Source organism: Nicotiana attenuata, unplaced genomic scaffold (genome assembly GCF_001879085.1).
Source record: "Nicotiana attenuata strain UT unplaced genomic scaffold, NIATTr2, whole genome shotgun sequence".
Taxonomy (NCBI): Eukaryota; Viridiplantae; Streptophyta; class Magnoliopsida; order Solanales; family Solanaceae; genus Nicotiana; species Nicotiana attenuata.
In genome coordinates this window covers 151,442-164,305 of record NW_017671780.1, presented here as the reverse complement: position 1 = coordinate 164,305, position 12,864 = coordinate 151,442, and positions in this window count along the sequence as shown.

Here is a 12,864-nt window from a genome sequence, read left to right as displayed (position 1 = left end):
TTTCAAAATAAAATTTTCAGATTTTCCGAAAGCAAGTATTTAGCCTCATGTAGTTTCAAAATGTTCGAAACAAACAAACAAAAAAATAGGGAAAACAACATAAATAGCCAGGCCCACTGCTTCAAAATCAGATTCCTCAAAATCAGATTTCTCCGTAGCAAGGAGAGGCTCGTGCTTTGAGGCAAAGCCACTGCGCGGGAGCAAAAATAATGTTGGAATAATCTGAGTAGAGAATGAGTACTGTAACGAATACTGTAATATTTTTTACGTCGGAGAAGATTTGAGGGCAGGAGTTTTTGTTCGTCTCCATTTTTAGTTTTAACATACAATGTACACAGTATTTCGCTTGGCCGGATAACGCAATCTCCGACGAACTTTTTTCTCTTCTTTGCTATTTTGTCACGTATAGTGATACAAATATATTGTATTCTATACAAATTCACTCAAACACATTGTACTTTTGTATAAAATAAATTTTTTTGCATGTATTTATGTATTTCGAAGGTCTGTATTTTTTTAATACAGCTGAATACACCTGTATTTATGCATATTGTACATACAGTATGCATGAATACAGGATATAAACATTGAACACAAACATTGAAATAGAACAAAATATAGACAGTGAATACATTTAATTTTAAAATACAGTGAAATACAGTAAATACACTGAATAGAAATAGAAATACAGTGAATACAACCAATGAAATATATTGAATAGAACAGTAATAACATGTATCAAGAATAACTAAAATACTGTTAATACAAACACATTTGAATACATTGAATACAAAATAGTGAATACAGTAAATACAAACATTGAATCTAATGAATGCAACATTAAAAAATAAATTAAAACACACTAAATACAACAGTTAAATACAACAGTTATATACAACTCAAAAATCATTTTAATTAATTAGGTTGATAATGAGGCGTGTTATAATTGATTTTGTTGTGTTATATTAGGAGTGTACCACGCTAATTGATCCTATTTCCGTTACTAGACAGCTGGACAGACCTATTTTTAAGGTGATTGGCGTTTCTGTATTCATGAATACATGGCGCGAATACAAGTGAAGCTGTAACCCTGTTTTTAGGTGATTTTTGCTACTGTATTCATGAATACAGTAGCGCAAATACAACGAATATATTACCGTAACAAATGAATAGTAGCTATAGGAAGTACTTATGTATATAATAGCTATAAGAAATTAATAATTACTAAAGAATAGTAGTTTCTGAAAATTCCTCTTTTTCTAATTATGTAATTATTTCAGCCATCTCTCTTTCAAATATTTTTAACCCCACACTTGGCGGTTGGCGTGCTCTTAAGTCCTATCAACTTTTATCACAAATTTTAATAGAAAACCTATAAGCTTTAGGTTGAAAACAACTTCCATTCACCTTTTTTCCTCTTTATTTATATGTCTCTGCTTTTTAGTATTTCCCTTCTCATTATGTTTCATTAGCGTCTAACAAATCATTGATTTAATAGGGATCCATGGATTAAGATTGATAACAGTAAAATGTCGTTTGGCAGAGTGCATACTACATGCATTAGTTTGGTGTAAAAATAATATTTTGTTTGGTACACTTTTTCAGCCTATATATAACTAATACAAGCGTTAGTCATACACCATATTTGGTATTATCTTATGCATAGCAAACCATGGTATTAGTAATACCAAGGCTATTAATGCATGCATTAGCATGATTAAAGATAAAATTATCCTTAAAGTCCCTTAAAGCTAAAGAATATTGAGGGCACATTTGTAAATAAATAAGTTTTTTAAAATTATGCAATGCACTTTAATTTTCAATACACCATACCAAACAATGTATAAAAAATAATCTCTGCATTATTAACTCATGCATAAATAATCCTTGCGTTACTAATGCACTCTATTTAGCATTATTCTTATATTGTGATGACCTGATAGGTCATCTTATGTTTTAAAACCTAATTAAGTGTTTCGAAGCCTCAAATACCTCATTTTAGCTCTCCTTGATTTGCGTGCACAGTACGGGTATTTTCCGGAAAGCTTTTATGTTAAAAACTGATAAAATATGAAATTTTGGTTTGAAATCTGTTTGAGTTTACTTCGGTTAATATTTTGAGCAAACGGACCCGGATTTGTATTTTGACGGTCCCGTGGGTCCGTATCGTAATTTAGGACCTGGGTGTATGCCCGAAATCGAATTCAGAAGTCCCTAGCCCAAGTTTGGTGAGAAACGAAGTTGGTTTGACGTGATTCGGATGTCCGGATGCAAAAATTGAAGTTTCAAAGTTTTCTTGAAAATTTCATTTAATATGGTGTTCAATTCGTAGTTTTAGGTGTTATTTTGGCGATTCGATTGCGCGAGCATGTTCGTATGATGTTTTTGGACTTGTTTTCATATTTGGTTTGGAGCCCCGAGGGCTCGGGTGAGTTTTGGATAGGCTATGAAGTGAATTGGACTTAGAAACCATAGATGGTGCATCAGGTCTGCAGATCTCGCATTTGGGAGGACTTGACCGCAAATGCGAGCCTCGCAAATGTGAAGTCAGGCTTACATTTGCAAACAGGGAGGGGGATAGGTCACTTCGCTTTTGCGAAGAGAAGCCTGCAAATGCAATGGGGGCAGGGTTCGCATTTGCGTGGAAGTTGTCGCATTTGCGACTGGAGTCAGACCAAGGTAGACTCGCATTTGCGAGTCAAAAGTTCGCTTTTGCGAAGACGCTTGGCTCGCATTTGCGACATATGCATCGCATTTGCGAAGATAACAAGATTAGAGGTTCTTCGCATTTACGAGGAATTGATCGCAATTGCGAATTTTGTGTCGCAATTGCGATAACTGCATCTGGGTAAAAGAAGGAAAAACGGGATTTTTATTCATTCTTCAAATTTTCAAAATAAGAAAACCCTAGAGGCGATTTGCCCAAGCACCCTTCTTCCCCAAATCATTGGTAAGTGATTATAACCCATTTTCTTTCAATCTTTCATCATATTTCCTAAGATTTCAACCTAAAATCTAGTATTTTCATGGTGAAAATTGGAGGGTTTGGGTAGAATTAGGAATTTTTGGAAAATTGGGATTTAGACCTCAAATTGAGGTTGGATTCCAAAATAAATTATATAAGTGGGCTCGGGGGTGAATGGGTAATCGGGTTTTGGTCTGAATTTCGGGTTTGGACCAAGCGAGCCCGGGAGTTGACTTTTGTTGACTTTTTCAATAGTGACCTAATTTGAATCTTTTGCAATCGTGGGTGATTCCTAAGGCTTATTTTGAATTGTTTGGTTGGTAATTTTTTAGATATTGTTGGTTTGGAGGCTTATTTGAAAGGCAGAGTAGTGGTTGAGCTTTGAGTGGTCTTTTGAGCGAGGTACGTGTTGTGTCTAATCTTGACTTGAGGAAATTAGGAACCCTCGGACTATGTGCTATGTGAATTTCATATGAGCGGCGTATATGCGACGTCACGAGGGCTTATATGCTGCCGAATTACTTGTTTTCCCTGATTTCCCATTGTTCTTTAATTATCTTTTCCCTGTCATAAATGTTATATTCCCTAAATGCTTTCCATGTATACTTGCTACCTGTTAATCTATGTCCTCTCCTGTTAATGATGTTAGATCTTTTCATAGTTTCATGATTCCTTGCTATTTGCTCAAACTGACTTACTTGCACCTTCTAATTATCAATTACTGGACTGGTCTCGCTGTGTAGTATTACTTACATAGATTCCTATGTTGTACAAGGTTTCCTTTTGGTTCAGTTTGGTACTTATTGATCGTAAAGGTTTTTGTGGTTTGAATTGCTAATTTGATTATGCACATTGTTTGGTACTGATATGGTGGGATCAGGTTGCACGCCGCAACAGGTGAAATAAGTATTAATACCCAATTTTTTCCTATATTTTTTTATATGCATAAATACCTTCAAAATAGTATATATATGCATGCATAAGGTTTTTATAATTTTTTTCATAATTTCAAAGATTTTAAATTGATTTATTTCCTTCCCTTTTACTCATAAAATCCTCCAATAATTACCCTCAAATTATTGTTGGGATGATTTAGTCATTTAAATTCCATATTTATGCCAAAGTATGGATAAAATATTTTTTGTGCATTTTTTATAATTGCATTTTTTATTTTATAGCTAAATTGCATATAATTGCAATATTAGCCTTATTAATGTATAATTACGTTTATATACATAAAATTGATCTCCTATATTTTTAAAATGTTAAATATCTATTTTAAATCATTTTAGTACACAAAATTATTTTCCAGAAATTATTTATTATTTATTATAAATTATATGGGGAAAAATTGGCTATTTAAAATGTAGCCAGATTTGCATTTCACTTTCAGCCTTAATTTAAACCTAACCCCAGCCCAATTTCGTATTAAAAACACCCGACCCAACATCAATTAAATCCTGGCCGTTGATCAATTTACCATTTTTAATTCCAAACGACCCCTAACCCTAGCCCATTATTCAGAGGCTGCCGTCTCTGTATTCTCTCATCTCCTCTCCTCTCTGAACCACTCAACCTAACTCTAGCTCCTTCAACCGCCGACCTCCCTTTCTTCGATCTTCTTCGGTGATCTCCCATCAACTCCTTAGCCTCCAATGGCTCCTTTAATGCAATGGTTGCCTTCTCTAAGGCCTTTAAAGGCCTTGGGCCATGCCGAATTGCATCTAGGATTTGTCATTTGGGTGTTCTTGGCTACTTCAGTGTGATTTCGAGCAAAATCACGTTGTACTTGTCACGATCCTTGGGATTCTAGACAGGTTCTTTCATCTCTACTTGGGTTTCTTCTGAAACCCTAATTTCTGCCTACATCTCCTAGATCTGTACGATTTTTAAAACGATTTGAGTTTGTTTCTCTGATGTTTCACACAATCCTTGGAACTCTTTACAAGAATCATCGATTCCAAAGTGTTTTCACCTTCTTCTAAAATTAGGATTTTCGGAACTTCTTCTAAAACTTTATTTAAACTGATTTTTATGTTTAAACTTCTATTTTCTCGCATACTTCGACTGATTCTGTGAGTTTACTACCTCTTCAGCTTGCCTATGTTGAAAACCCTAATTATTTTAGGTTTCTTCGTTTGATTTTGTGACTAGCCTGTTCTTGTTTGAGTTTCTATGACTATCTCGCTTCGAATGTGTTTCTATTGAGTTTCTTATGCCTAACTTATATCACCTCTATGTGCTTATGATCATCTTGACTGTTCAGACTTGCCTTTTTCTATTGACACTGTTTAACCCGCATGTTTGCTATGTCTGGTTATTCTTATCTTTTCTATTTATATGCTGAATACTGAATCGTGACTTCCTCTTTGATTGATTCTAATGCTACTATGATTCTTACCTTATTTTTATCTAATTTCGAACTACTATATATACACACTTTCTCATTAACACAAACACACGAACATTTTGGTTCTCTCTCACACTTAAACTTTCTGCTCTGTCTTTTGTGCTACTTGCTATTATTCTGAGTTAGTCGGCTGCAAGCCAAGGCTAACTATTGTGCTCTCCTGCTCCTTCACTTTTGTTTACTGTCTTCTTTACTGGTATGTTCTAGTTTCAATTCAAGTTCCAACAACAATATGGTTCTTTTATTGCTTCAGTTCATCCTGTTTCTAGTTTGCTTTTACTTATGATTTTGCTATGAAACTTGCAGTTAATATGATTACATGATTTGCATGTTATGTACTCCCCTTCCTCAGGATCATTATGAACATGTTACCCCCCACCCCCATGTAGTCTGTCTCCATGTGATTTTGCTCTATCTAGTTCCTAGTATGAGTCTCCTTGTGAAGTAGTCTGCACTCCTGAACTTGTATGGTTCGGAGATTGATCTTAAATCATGTGGATCCTATACTAAACCCCCTTAAGCATTGCTGGTTCTGTGACTATGGCTTATCAGTTGTGTCAGAGCATGTCTGTACCAATTCCTAAGACCTTTGCCTGTTATGTGTTTACGGTCATGTGCTCTATGTATCCCTAATCCCCATCACCCCTGTATGTAGGTTCTTTCCTCCTGTTTGGTCCTGTGAGTATTGCTGATGTGTTTTTGGGCTCCATGTTTGATTTGCTGTTGTCTAATCATGTAACTCTCTATTTTCAAAATTGTTTTACTGTATGACTCCCTCTTTTACTCCACAAATTATTTCAAACAAAACTCCTTTTAATACTGTTTTCCTACTAAGACCTTTCAAATTGTGTCAAGCACTCTCACTCTACTCCTAAGTCAATAGGTTCTGCCCCCTCCAGTATGTGTACTGCCTTGGGATCCTCTTGAGAACCCTCTGAACTCTGGCATACTGAGGCTGGCCCTTCCACACTGCACTTATTCAATTTGGTTACCAAGTCTAGGTGTAAGCTTTGCCCTGGATCCTTGAGATACTTAGGCAACTTTGATGCACCTAGACTATGACATTGTCTATGGAATTTGGGCATTTGAGACTATTGGAGGCTTTGGAAATCTGGGCCTATCTATAGGCTCCCTATAGTATAACTTCTTATTTTCTTATCTACTTATGTAATTCATTCAGATGGTCTGTAATAATTTGTAAATGAATATTGGGGCAACTAGTCAAAAGAGGGGGGTGGGGGTGGGGGGTAGTTACATGTCTGTGGGGTAGTACGGGTAGAGATCATGCCTATAGGACTTTACATTTCGATATGATTGCCTTACCATGCCAGAAACCATGCCTATCGGACTTTACATTTATTACTATGCTTGCTTTACCATGTTAAAAATCATGCCTATAGGTCTCAAGTGATTCCATAATAGAAATCATGTTTGTAGGTCTTAAAATCAATTTAACAAGTAGATGCCATGCCTATAGGATATAATCCCAATCCAGCTTCCGTTATAACAAGTATTTACATGTTTTTTATCTGTCATCATGCCTGCAAAGTTTCTGAAATCAGTATTAAAACTAGATACGATACCTATAACGAACGCCACAAGAAATTCTGCCTATAGATCTCAACTAGTTTAGTTAAAATAAATCAATTCAATCAATGATTAGCTCACTTCGAAACTAGTTAATTAATGGTCTATTTTCCCTAAAACAATTTCTTTCAAAAACTACCTCAATCTATCATTAGACAGCATGCCTATAGGGATCAAAAGAGTATGTTTTAAAGACCTGCCTTATTTTACTATATATAATGTAGCCATCAATATTCCGGGTATAGGCAAGCCTATAGGATGATTTCAAATCTTGCAACTCTGAAACTGTTTCTGTGACTTAATGTTGTTCTGGTTTAACAGGTTTTAGAAAAAATTCAGTAGGCAACATACTAGGGTCATTACTTCTGAGTTTACAAAATAAACTGCCTGTCTTCCGAATATTTCACTTAGACATCATTCCTTAGGATACTGCTTAACAAAAGGCCCTTATTTGTGCTTGAGTCGTGCTGCCTATGTGTATTGTTTGAGGAGGTAAACCTGAGCCTCTAATTGCTCCCCTTTATCTTATGTGCTAAAGTCCTAATTGTTCTTGATTGTCGCGTTAGTATTTTCACCTTTAGAACCTAGGGGTCTGTCTAAAACCACCTATAAGTAAAGGTCCTAAATCCCTCTAGGACCATCAAGAAGGGACGGGTAACAGCACGCAATAGAAATCGTCGACCAACACTCGCTTTAAATGACCACTAAGGGGATGGGAAGGGTAGATATGGGATATGATGACTACGCGCTAATGTCACGTGTAGCCCCTCATTGAGGAGTGTTTACCGGACATTGTGTGTGTGTGTGGGTGGGGGGGGGGGGTTGAGTCCTAGTAGGCTAATCAACCTAGAACTCCTCCTTTTCAAAATTCCTTTTTGTTTTATAATATAACTTGTCCAAAACCTATGTCTTATTATTTGAGTTATACAAACATGCCTTATTCGTAATTATTTATTTCAAGTATTTATTTGGACTAATTCGTAAATATAAGTTCGTCCGGGACCCATAATTGTGGACCAAGAGGGGTGCCTAACACCTTCCCCTTGAGGTTATTTTGAGCCCTTACCCTAAGTCTATGGTAACGCAAACCAATCCAAGAGTTCATCTCTAGGTGCCCTAACGCACCATACTCGTTAGGTGGTGACTCTTCAAATACCCAATTCCCAAAAGGAAATAAGTTATCACACCCCATGAATGTCGAAACCCGGATCTCTCTCCGCGGAGGGAAAAAAGGGGGGCGCGACAGCATGGCGACTCTGCTGGGGATACCTTTAGGCTCTTACAATAACGAACTTATATTTTTACAAATTAGTCCAAGCATGCTTTATCCCGTACCCTTCTCCTTTATTGAATTTAGTTGTCCATGTTTTAAGCATTTATGGTTCTTTTTCCCTGAAACTGACTTGTCTCTTTGTTTTCTTTTTCCTGTAACTGTCTTTCAATTATTTAAATGTTGTATTTATTTTTCCTACGTGAAAATACTTGACTACATGTTATTAACTGCTGCATAAATCATAACATTCCACTCGTGCGTATCAAATCCTATAGCAACGCTTTAATGACTGGTTGCGCTCTTCCTATTTACTACCCTTAAATTCGGAAAGGCTTATTTGCGGTAAAACCAGTCGATCAGCGGTGCAATCGACGGTTCCGTTCCTTCCCTCTCGAGTTGTCCGCTTGAGGGTACCAGTCTAAAACCCCAAGAAACCTTACTCTGGTTAAATTGTGCATGCATCATGGTCAAACCTAGTCAGATCAGTTATGTTGTCCACATAATGATCTTTTAAGATAAGCCTTATCCAAAGTCCATAGGGTTTTTCATAATCCCAACGGACACAACCACGTTCTATGCATTAATTTGGAGAAATAAATGCCGATATGTTGATCACAAATGTATAAATAGTCGAGTCTGGTGGGGGTAAGGTCTAACCTTTTGTTTTGTAGGAAATGAGGCACGAGGTCCCCAGCTTCGGTATGGTTAGCGCACCCCCACTCTTGCTAGACTGGTGGAGGAATCTTCCATCAAATGACCAAATCAATAACTGGAAAGAGAGGGCCGCCAAATCTAGCAAGAAGCTTGAATATCTGGAATACATCCTGTTGGAATTGGAAGGAAAAGTGAGGAAGAGAGTCACCGACTGCCAAAACGCTGAGGGAAACAAATAAGGGCATTTGGCAAAGGCATTCCTGCTAATGAGCCTACGCGAACTGGGGGATTTAATCGACAAGAGCATTCGGCCTGAAGAAAGTCCTTCGGAGACCAAATAGATTAGGTTTACTTGCTTTTCCAATGTAATAAGGCCAAGTGCCAGTAGTGACTTATCTTATTATCTTAGTGTCGTTTTGGGATTCGTCTATTTTATATTATGAAATGAAGCATTTATTGGCATTCAAAGTTCTCCAAATCTACTTGTCGCTAGGCCTACCTCGGGCACAATGAGGCTCCCAAATTAGGATGCGAATTTATATTTTTGCAATATTTGTTTGGATACTGCAAATATTTCAGAACCCTCACTGACTTATTACCTTTTTTGTTTTTGCTTGTTTTTATTTATTATTCCCATCCCCTTAGGTTGGTTCGCACATACTGGCATCATCAGCATACCTAAAGGTCCTCCACATCCCCCTCTTCCTAGTGATCCTAAAAGCAAAGGAAATATTAGAATAAATGATACAATGCAGTGCAATAGTTGAGGAGGAGGAGGAAGAAGGCCTCACTATTCAGACTGTAGCGAAGGGAGCTACTCTCAGGAACTGGAGCGCCACACCATCCCGAGCCTGCCGAGTCCCTGGGTAGCTTGGCAGATTTTACTTCTATAAGCCATTCTAGGCATTTTAAGGTTTCCCGTAATTTTGTTCTAAGTTTTCCCTGCTTCAAAATAAATGCTCAATTCATCGAGCCGTACTTTGTCTGGACAATTTTTTCAAGTTTTAATCAAATGCACTTGCTCTTTATTATTCATTACTATTTCTACATTTTTTTTCTACAGTGTTATTATTATTTTTCTTGATGAACCCGTGACTGTGACATGTAATAAGGCAACGCAACATGAGAATAGTGATTCGGATGAAGAAGATGAGATACCCGAGGAAATTGTCAGGGAGGTTGAAAATTTTGAGAATAAGCCTAAGTCCAACCTGGACGAGACCGAAGCAGTAAATTTGGGAGACGCCGAGACCGTCAAGGAGACCCGCATCAGCATTCACTTGTCACCAATAGAGAAGGAAGAATACATTCGTTTCCTAAAAGAATATGAGGACATTTTCGCATGGTCATACGACGATATGATCGGTTTGAGCAATTCCATAGTGGCTCACATGCTGCCTACTAATCCCATGTGTTCACCAGTCAAGCGGAAACTCAGAAAGTTCAAACCAGACATGAGTTTGAAAATCAAGGAGGAAGTTACCAAGCAGATCAACGCCAAGGTTCTTAGGGTGGTTGAGTACCCAACTTGGTTAGCTAACATTGTGCCAGTTCCAAAGAAAGATGGAAAGGTCAGAGTATGTGTTGACTATCGGGATTTAAACAGAGCAAGTCCCAAGGACGACTTCCCACTGCCAAATATACACATCCTGATCGATAACTGCGCCAAGCATGAACTCCAATCCTTTGTAGATTGCTTCGCGGGTTATCACCAGATTTGGATGGATGAAGAAGATTCAGAGAAGACAACTTTTATTACACCATGGGGTGTATACCGTTACAAAATGATGCCATTCGGTTTGAAGAACACTAGGGCCACTTACATGAGAGCCATGACAACCATCTTCCATGATATGATACACAAAGAGATAGAGGTATATGTGGACGACGTCATTATCAAATCCAAGAGGGCCGCAGATCACATAGCAGACTTGGGGAAGTTCTTTGACAAGCTAAGGAGGTACAACTTGAAATTGTAACCTGCAAAGTGTGTATTCGGGGTTCCCGCAGGAAAATTATTGGGATTCATTGTCAGTCGTCGAGGGATTGAGATGGATCCATCTAAAGTCAAGGCGATTCAGGAGTTACCACCACCTAAGAGAAAAAAGTATGTGATGAGCTTCCTAGGACGTCTCAACTACATCAGCCGTTTCATAGCACAATCCACAGTCATATGTGAACCTATGTTCAAGATGCTGAGGAAAGACGCCGATACAAGCTGGACCGAGGATTGTCAGAAAGCGTTTGACAGAATCAAGGAGTACTTATCCACACCACCGGTGCTGGTCCCACCAGGCCGGGGCGACATTTGCTACTTTATCTATCGGTATTGGATGGGGCCTTCGGATGTGTTTTGGGACAACATGACGAGACAGGAAGGAAGGAGCAGGCCATATACTATTTGAGCAAGAAGTTCATACCTTACGAAGCACGGTACTCTCTGCTTGAACGCACTTGCTGTGCTTTGACCTGGAGAGCTCAGAAATTGAGGCATTACTTCTGTGCCTACACTACATACCTCATATCTAGGATGGACCATCTGAAGTACATATTCCAGAAACCTATGCTGACAGGAAAATTGGCCAAATGGCAGATACTATTAAGTGAGTTCGATATCGTCTACGTAACTCAAAAGGCGATCAAAAGACAAGCATTGGCAGATCGCCTTGCTGAAAACCCGGTGGGAGGAGAATACGAACCCCTTGAGAATGTATTTTCCTGATGAAGAGGTATCATTCGTAGGAGGAGACATTACTGAAACAGATGATGGTTGGAGGATGTTTTTCGACGGAGCCGCAAATTTCAAAGGAGTAGGCATTGGAGCAGTTTTGGTATCAGAAATGGGTCAACATTATCCTGTATCTGCTAAACTCAGATTTCCCTGCACCAACAATATGGCAGAGTATGAAGCCAGCATACTAGGGCTCAACATGGCAGTCGACATGAAAATTCAGGAGCTGTTGGTAGTCGGTAATTCAGATTTGCTTTTGCACCAGGTACAAGGAGAGTGGGCCACCAAGAATTCCAAGATATTTCCATATCTGCACCATGTGAAGGAATTGAGAAAGAGGTTCACAAAGATAGAATTTCGACATGTGCCTCGAATTCAGAATGAGTTTGCCGACGCCTTGGTCACTTTGTGATCCATGATACAACATCCAGATAAGAACTACGTTGATCCCATTTCGGTGAGGATCCATAATCAGCCGGCTTACTGTGCTCATGTTGAAGAAGAAACGGATGGAAAACCTTGGTTTCATGACATCAAGGAGTATTTGGTGAAACGAGAATATCCGGAGCATGCAAATCACACTCAGAAATGCACACTTCGGAGACTGTCCAATCACTTCTTCCACAGTGGAGGAAACTTGTACAGAAGAACTCCTGATTTGGGTCTACTAAGGTGTGTCGACGCGAAGGAAGCTTTTAAGCTACTTGAGGATGTACATGTCAGGACCTGTGACCCACACATGAATGGTTTCATCTTGGCAAAGAAGATACTCAGAGCTGGTTATTTTTGGATGACCATAAAGACAAATTGCATCCAGTATGTCCGCAAATGCTTTCAATGTCAAGTGCATGCCGATATGATAAAAGTGCCGCCGAACGAGCTCAATGCAACAAGCTCACCTTGGCCATTCACCGCTTGGGGAATGGAAGTTATTGGTCCGATTGAACCCACTGCTTCAAACGGACACAGGTTTATTCTGGTAGCCATTGATTACTTCACAAAATGGGTAGAAGCTGCATCTTACAAAGCTGTAGCCAAGAAAGTCGTCGCAGATTTTGTCAAGGATCGTGTTGTCTGCCGATTCGGAGTTCCCGAGTCCATTATTACTGATAATACCGCCAATCTCAACAGTGATCTGATGAAAGCTATGTGTGAAGCTTTCAAAATCAAGCACAAGAATTTAACAGCCTACAGACCTCAGATGAATGGAGCCGTAGAAGCCGCCAACAAAAATATTAAGAGAT